At 37.3% G+C, this 7462-nt stretch overlaps 1 long non-coding RNA gene across 1 annotated transcript; it reads left to right on the forward strand.

Annotated features, from left to right (window-relative positions):
• The first annotated feature begins 1200 nt into the window (after positions 1 to 1200).
• LOC148295579 (uncharacterized) lies at positions 1201 to 6187 on the forward strand. Its single transcript, XR_015834819.1, has 4 exons — positions 1201 to 1399; positions 5208 to 5380; positions 5472 to 5603; positions 5692 to 6187. It is a non-coding gene; the product is annotated as an uncharacterized LOC148295579 (long non-coding RNA).
• The last annotated feature ends 1275 nt before the right edge of the window (positions 6188 to 7462 follow it).

The raw sequence follows: 7462 nt of genomic DNA on the forward strand, positions 1-7462 counted from the left end.
CTTATGAAGCTCCAAGAGAGGTATCATCAGATGATGCTAACACATCATATTTGGACATAGGAAGTGATGGAGAGGATCATGATGAGGGTAATGGTGAGGAAAAGGGCAAAAGAAAGAAGAGAAAAATTGCCAAAGTTGAAGGAGTATATGAGAGAGGTGGATTTAAGGAATCCAGAGTTTAGGACGGGAATGCGATTTGCAAACAAAATGGTATTGAAAAAAGCTGTGGAGGAGTATGCAATTAAACATGGTAAGTTGATAAAAAAAAAAAAGAAAAAAAAAGACAAAATGAGGATCCAGGCAATATGTATGGGAGGACTGAAATGTTCATTTTATTTATATGCTTCAAAGATTGATAAGAGTGAATCTACATTTGTAATCAAAACTATGAGCCTAGAACACACTTGTGGGAGGGTCGACAAGTTGAAGTATGCCTCATCCAAGTGGCTTTGCAATAGGTATTCTAAGAAGTAGAAGAGAGACACATACTTGGATGTGAAATCATTGCAAGGGGATGTTTTGGAGGATTATTGTATGAATGTCACAAGACACCAAATATACAGGGCCAAAAAGTTGGCCAAAGTAATGATTGAAGGGAGTTGCATATAACAATATGCTTGGTTAAGGGATTATGCAGAGGAATTGAAGAAGGCAAACAAGGGAATGCTGATGTAATTAAAATTGAACAAGTGGGGGGCCATGCTATCTTTCTAAGGATGTATGTTTGCTTGCCTGGTTGTAGGAAAGGGTTTTTAGATGGATGCAAACCAGTTATTGGTGTTGATGGGTGCCACCTAAGAGGTCCTTATCCTGGCCAGATTTTGACAACAGTTGGTGTGACACCCCGACCCAATTTTAACAATATATTTAATCTATTTAATTTATTTAATTGTGAAATTACAATTTTGCTCTTGGGAGTAGGGTCACTTTAGTCACTTTTTGTTCAGGAAAGAATTTGGGGAATTGAGTTATATTATTGTATCGGGCTCATTGAAACTAGTTTGTAGGCATGCGGCACGCCCAATTCTGAGTTGTAACGAAGGAGGAAAGGTCTATAAACGAAAAGGACATAGTGGGAATTTTAAAAATTGTTACTGTAGCTATAGTCCGCTACAGTGCTATAGTGCCAATCTTCTTCTTCCTTGCGATATAACATATTTTCTGGTTATTGTTTTTTTCATTCCTTCCACTTTCGTTTTTTTTTTCCAGCACCATCTCATCTCAATTGCCATCACAACCTTTACGAAATCTCTTCCCCTCATCCTCCTCTACAAAACCCACCCAAGACCCGATCCGATTTGTTGACGATGCACTCGATTTGAAGCTGAAAAGGGTTAGGTTTTTTCGGCAGCGTTATTGCATTTTTCGATGATTCCGGCAATGGTTTTTGTCGAGTGAGGTATGAAATTTCATCTACTCTTCATGCTCTATCCGTTTATGTATGTATTGTAGATCGATTTTGAGGTTTTATAGTTCGTTCATTTACCCATATTACGTCGACGATTTCGGCTTCGTTTCGACTAGTTTTTGACCGTGGTCCAAGAAGAAAAATCACTCCCCTTATTAGTCTGAACGTATTGGTATAGGTATTGTAGGGTGTTTCAAGAATTTTCCATCTCCAAAATTTTCTCAAGACACCCACGTGCTGCCGGCCTGTGTGGCGGCACGTGGGCCAGGTTTGGGTGGCCCATTTGGTCTTCAAATGATCCCCATGTTGTCCCGAGTACGACGGTATGCTCGGATTCGAATTTGGTTATCGTTTGACGATCGAACGGATTTACGCATATTAGGTGATATCTGGGTTCTATATGTTTCTTCCGTTGGATCGACTCCTTTTCCATATATGTTGATCTGGGCATCTCTAGGATCGTGTAGGAATTCACAGATCGTGAATTAGAGTCCTGGATGCTTCGATTCAATGACTTAAAGTTTGCGTTAAACGATAACCGTCCGATTATGAGCGATTCGACCGTTCGATTCAGACCAAACTAGCAGGACATGAATAGTAAACCTTGTTGAACCCGTAGGAACTTTCGGATCATAAATCGGAGGCTGTGGGCCCCCCAGGCCCAATTGGTCAAATTCCACGATCGGGGCCAAATTGACCGTTGGATCGTGATGAGAGTTCTAGGATGAGTTTACTCATGAGGCCGTGGGCCCTATGAGCTCAGTTGACTTAGATAGTAGGCTATGTCGGCTTGGTTGAGGTCATTTAGTACTTGTAATAGTAATTAGAGGTTTGTTTTAAAATGATATTATGCTTAAAGAGTTCTATTAAATGTTTATGGATTATTGCAATCGCTTTCAGTTTCCAAGCATATTATATTACATGCAATTGTGTGGAGTTGGGACTGGCTTGGTTAACCAAATTTTGGCATGAATAAGGAATTAATTGAATGCCTAATTATATGTCTATATTTAAATATATGCGCAGTGGCTTCAAACTAATAAATCATGAATACTAGTTTACTTGATAGTATGTGTTACATATTTAAGTGTTGACGACAATAGTTTTGATAGATTATGCATGGTCAATTCATTTAAGACATGTTGGAATTGCTCCTGTTTTAAAAAGGAATTTTTGGTTAACTTTTTAAGGATTTATTTTTGGGAAGTTGAGAAAAGATTGAAAAAGGGATTTGAAAAATGGGATTTGTGGAATAAGGAAATTTTATGATAAGTTTCGGAATATGGTTTTCAAACCCACCACAGGAGTAGCCCCCCAGTTGCCTTTGAAACAGTTTTGTTATTTATGACAATGCCCCACAAGTTTCGGGGACACTTGAATCATGTGGTGCGAGAATATTCGTTCTTGGACTAACTACATGTCTCTCGAATTCTGCGAGGATATGAGTTCTCGGGCTGACTGCGTGTCCCCCGAGTTCTGCGAGGAATGCGCCTCGGGTTGACTTTGTGTTTCTGAGGTCTGCAAGGATGTGTCACTTATGTAACACTTGGAATTGACGGAATAATATTGGAATTGATGGAATAATATTGGAATTGACGGAATAATATGAGAATTGACGGAAAATTAGTAGAATTGACAGATCACGAATAGGGGTACACCTAGGTGGAGAGTATTTAAGTTTTGAGATGTTTTAAAACTAAAATTGATGATTTTATCTTGGTACTTATTGGTGAAGGTTTTATTACATGTTTTCCAACTTATGAGACAAGGATTGAGAGTTTTCTAAGTTTTAAGGATTTTATATAATTCATAATTATTTTCTTAAGCGATGAATTGGTTTTTACATGTGAAAGAGGGAAACATCTTTTATTTAAATTGTTGATATTTCCATTAAGGTTTCACGTGGTCAATGCTATTTTAATAATTTTCTCGTTTTTCCTACTTATATATAAGTAATAAGTTAATTATATATTTATTTATTTATTTATTTGTGCACATGTGGGATGAGTGGAAGTTTGTTCTAACATCAATAGCCTTTGATTGAGTTTTAGCGGATTGATTTGAATTACTTATGAAGGTTCTTTTCGATTTTATTTGATTAAGTTACCTATGTTTACTTATAATTTATGTTGAAAGAACTACATGTGGCTTACGTAGGCAACCTAGAGTTACTAGGTGCAGCCACAGAATCAAGTGCTGAAAATTTGTGCAGTTAGGTCATATTGGCAATTGATAATGTATCCATGCTGTTCTAAGAGTTGAAACCATATTAAGTTGGTTGAATGATTTATATGATATAATGAGGCCTGAGGCCATTCATATTTATTTGTCTAATGCTTGCTGAACGATTGGGATTTGATTTTCAACTTTAACTGTATATTTTTACAGGTGGAATTTATTGGGAAATGTCATTTTTTCAAGGAAGACTCTGCCGGTTTTCTGGCAGAAGTTAAACCTTTGAGGGTGTTTTTTGTTTTGTGGTTCAGGGTAAGAGGGGTAGTTTGGACAATTGTGCCTGACATCGCCAGGTGTTGGACACGCACAGGGTTTGACACAAATTCCAAATTGGAATTTGGGTCGGGTCCTGTCAGTTGGGGTGGATGGCAACAATGACAGTTTTCCAATTGCTTATGCAGTTGTTGAGATCGAGAACAAACAATCATGGATCTGGTTTCTTAGGCTATTGATTGAAGATCTAAAGATTACAAACGGTTTGTCATATGTGTTCATTAATGACAAGTAAAAGGGACTCATACCTGCAATTGAGACTGTACTTCCAACTGTAGAGCACATGATGTGTGTTAGACACTTATGTAATAACTTTAGATCATCACACTCTGGTCTTGCTCTAAAACACATATTGTGGGCTACAGCAAAAGCACAACTATGCCTTGGTAGGAAGTAGAAATGGATAATATGAAACAAAAGGATGAAGAAGTGTGGAAATGGCTCATTAAGAGACCTGCCAAGAATCTGCAACATATCTCACTTTCATACACGGTTTAAGTGTGATATGTTGTTGAACAATTTTTGTGAAAGTTTCAATGTAGCAATTGTAGATGTAAGGGATCAGTCCATTTTGACTTGCTTGGAGAGGATAAGAGTCCTTGTGATGCTTAGGATGGCAAATAGAAGGGCTGCATGTCAGAAATGGAAACATCCAGTTGGGCCAAGAATCTTCAAGATAATTGAGAAGAACAAGTTAGATGCCCTCCACATGCATTCGTCGACTGGCTGTCTTGCAAACATATCAAGTGACCCATATGTATGGTGGAGAATTTGTTGTGGATCTTAGGGCAAAGACATGTTCTTGTAGAAGGTGTGATTTATTTGGGATACCGTGTGGGCATGCAATTTCTGCAATTTTTCATAGGAATGAAAGCCTCATTGATTATGTGGATCAATGTTACAAGCCTGCAACTTATATGAAGTCATATGAACCAATGATTCACCCCATCCCTTCAATGGATCAGTGGGCTAAATTTGGGCATCCTCCAATACATCTCCCAAGTGTTAGGGTACAGCCAAGAAGGCCAAAAAAAAATTAGGAACGGAACCTGCTGAAATTCTAGTACCACCACCTCCCCCACCACATCCAATGCCTCCAGATTATGTTCAACCACAAGCTAAGCTTAAAATACTTTTTTATTCAGATCACATGTAGGAGATGTGGTTGAAGTGGCCATAATAGGGCAACTTGTGATAGATAGAACTTTGAAAATCAACAGGTACTTATTTATTTTACAATTTTAGAGTAGTTATATGTTTTGGAACTAATAATTATTTTTGATCTTGCAAGAAAATGCAACTTCTGCCCAAAAAGAGGTCCAAACTGAGCTGAGCACATTAACAACAGCTGCATTAGTAAGTGGGAGAGGAATAGTTAAAGGGAGGGGAAGAGGACGAGGAAGAGGAAAAGCAAATGAGGCTCCAACTGTTGCAATTGAAGTTGCTACTTCTTCACAACAAAGTGTACGTTTTTTGGGGGTTTTCTTTTTTTCAAATATGCTCTCTCACATATTTGCAATATAGTTGCGAACTTATATTGGTCCTCTTTGTTTAGGCGGCAAGAAGTATAAGAGGTTGGCCAAGAAGTATGGTAAGAAATATGGGAAGAGGTTTGGCAAGAGGAAGAGGAATAGCCAATGAGGCTCCAGCTGTTGCAACTGAAGTTGCTACTTCTTCACAACAAACTGTATGTTTTTTGGGTTTTTTTTTTTCAAATATGCTCACTCACATATTTGCAATATAGTTGCGAACTTATATTGGTCCTCTTTGTTTAGGTGGCAAGAGGTATGGGAAGAAGTTTGCCAAGAAGTATGGTAAGAAGTATGGGAAGAGGTTTGGCAAGAGGAAGGGCAAATATATCATTGTCACTGTCAGCTACACCTAGACAAGATAGCTCAAATCCATCTTCAACTTGTGTCACTGCCGAACCTAGTTCCATATTCAAAATTCCAGCTAATAAAAGGGGCACATTCAAAAGGGCTGCTATTAGAGGAGGAACATTCAAAAGGCCTACACAAGTTCTATCACAACCATAATCATTCACAACGTAGGGGGAATCATATATATTTTGTGCAATTTGGGATGTGGATTTTGTTCAGGATATGCATTTTGGTTATGTAAAGGCCCTGCATTTTGGCTTAGAGTACAAACAATAGGATCACAACTTTTGGGATGTTATTTTGTGGATTTACATCTTTTGGATTAGAGTTACACTTTGCCTCTTGGTTTAGGTTTTGTAATTTGGGATTTTATTTTATGGAATCACAGCTTGCGGATTAGAGTTAAACTCAACATTTTGGTAATGGAATTGGTTTAGGCTATGCAATTTAGTTATGGAATTGGTTTAGCCCATGCAATTTGGTTATGAAATCGGTGTGGTTTTTGGTTATGGAATTGGTTTTGGGTCATGCCTAAAATACACCACATTACATTTATAGCTAACAAACACCACATTACATTCATAACTATAATCTCATAACAAACCTAAAAGGCCATCATAGACCTAACATTCATAGCTAAATCTTCCTACTCATCACCACAATTACAAACATTAAACATCATGAAGGGATCAAAGCAAACCCCAGTTTCAATTGTCTCTGTCTAGTCCATTCCAATTTCTTTTTTCTTTCAATAACAACACCCACTTTCTCTTTCAATTTTTTATTATCTTCTTCCACTAATCTCACTTGCTCATCTCTTGCTATAATTTCTTCCTCCATACTTTTGAGTCTTCTAAGCAATCCAGGAAGCACTTCCTTTCCTCTTGGACATGTTTATTATCTAGCCATTCAAAGAAATGATATATTATTTGGCTATTATGCACATCATTTGTTATACAATTCAATTCTTCACTTAAACATAACAAAACCCTTACTCTATCTTACCCGATTTTGGTCACATGCCTTAAACCTTCTTCCTAGATTAAGATTTGTCCATGAAGTGCACCATTTAATCTTCATCCCACAAAAGAAATACCGATTGGATTGAGTTGAATTTGTTGAACTTTGAGACATTGCAGCCTTTGTTGACTCTGTGTACTTCTGCACTTAGGTTTCAATTTGGGGAACATAGGAAGAAGAATGAGGATAAAAATGGAGCCTTTGTCGCTTAAAGAGCAGACTTCTGCGCAGTTTGGATGGTTTTATCCTTACATTTGACGGCAATATTGACAGAATATAACAGTAAGATCAATGGAGCGAATAATATAGAATTGATGGACCATTTGAACGAATAATTTAGTTGAGGGACCAAAATGTAAATCGGGTATAAGTTTGAGGATCATTTGAGTAATTTATCCAAATATATAAGATGCAGATATTTAGAAGAGATTTTCCTGATAAATAAAAATTGTATATGTCATTGATAACGTCAAATTTGATCGAGCTAGAAGTTTCTCCTTTTCCACTTGGCTAGACTCCGTTGACTAAAGAGAAGTTAGATATTGTAATATTCTAAAAGCTTTTTTTTTTATCCCAAAACGTCATTGAGGTTCACGAAATTATAAAGTTGCATCCCTTATGTTTATGTGCTCACAACAAGTAGTCC

This window comes from Prunus avium, chromosome 3 (genome assembly GCF_965620075.1).
Source record: "Prunus avium chromosome 3, drPruAviu1.hap1.1, whole genome shotgun sequence".
NCBI lineage: Eukaryota > Viridiplantae > Streptophyta > Magnoliopsida > Rosales > Rosaceae > Prunus > Prunus avium.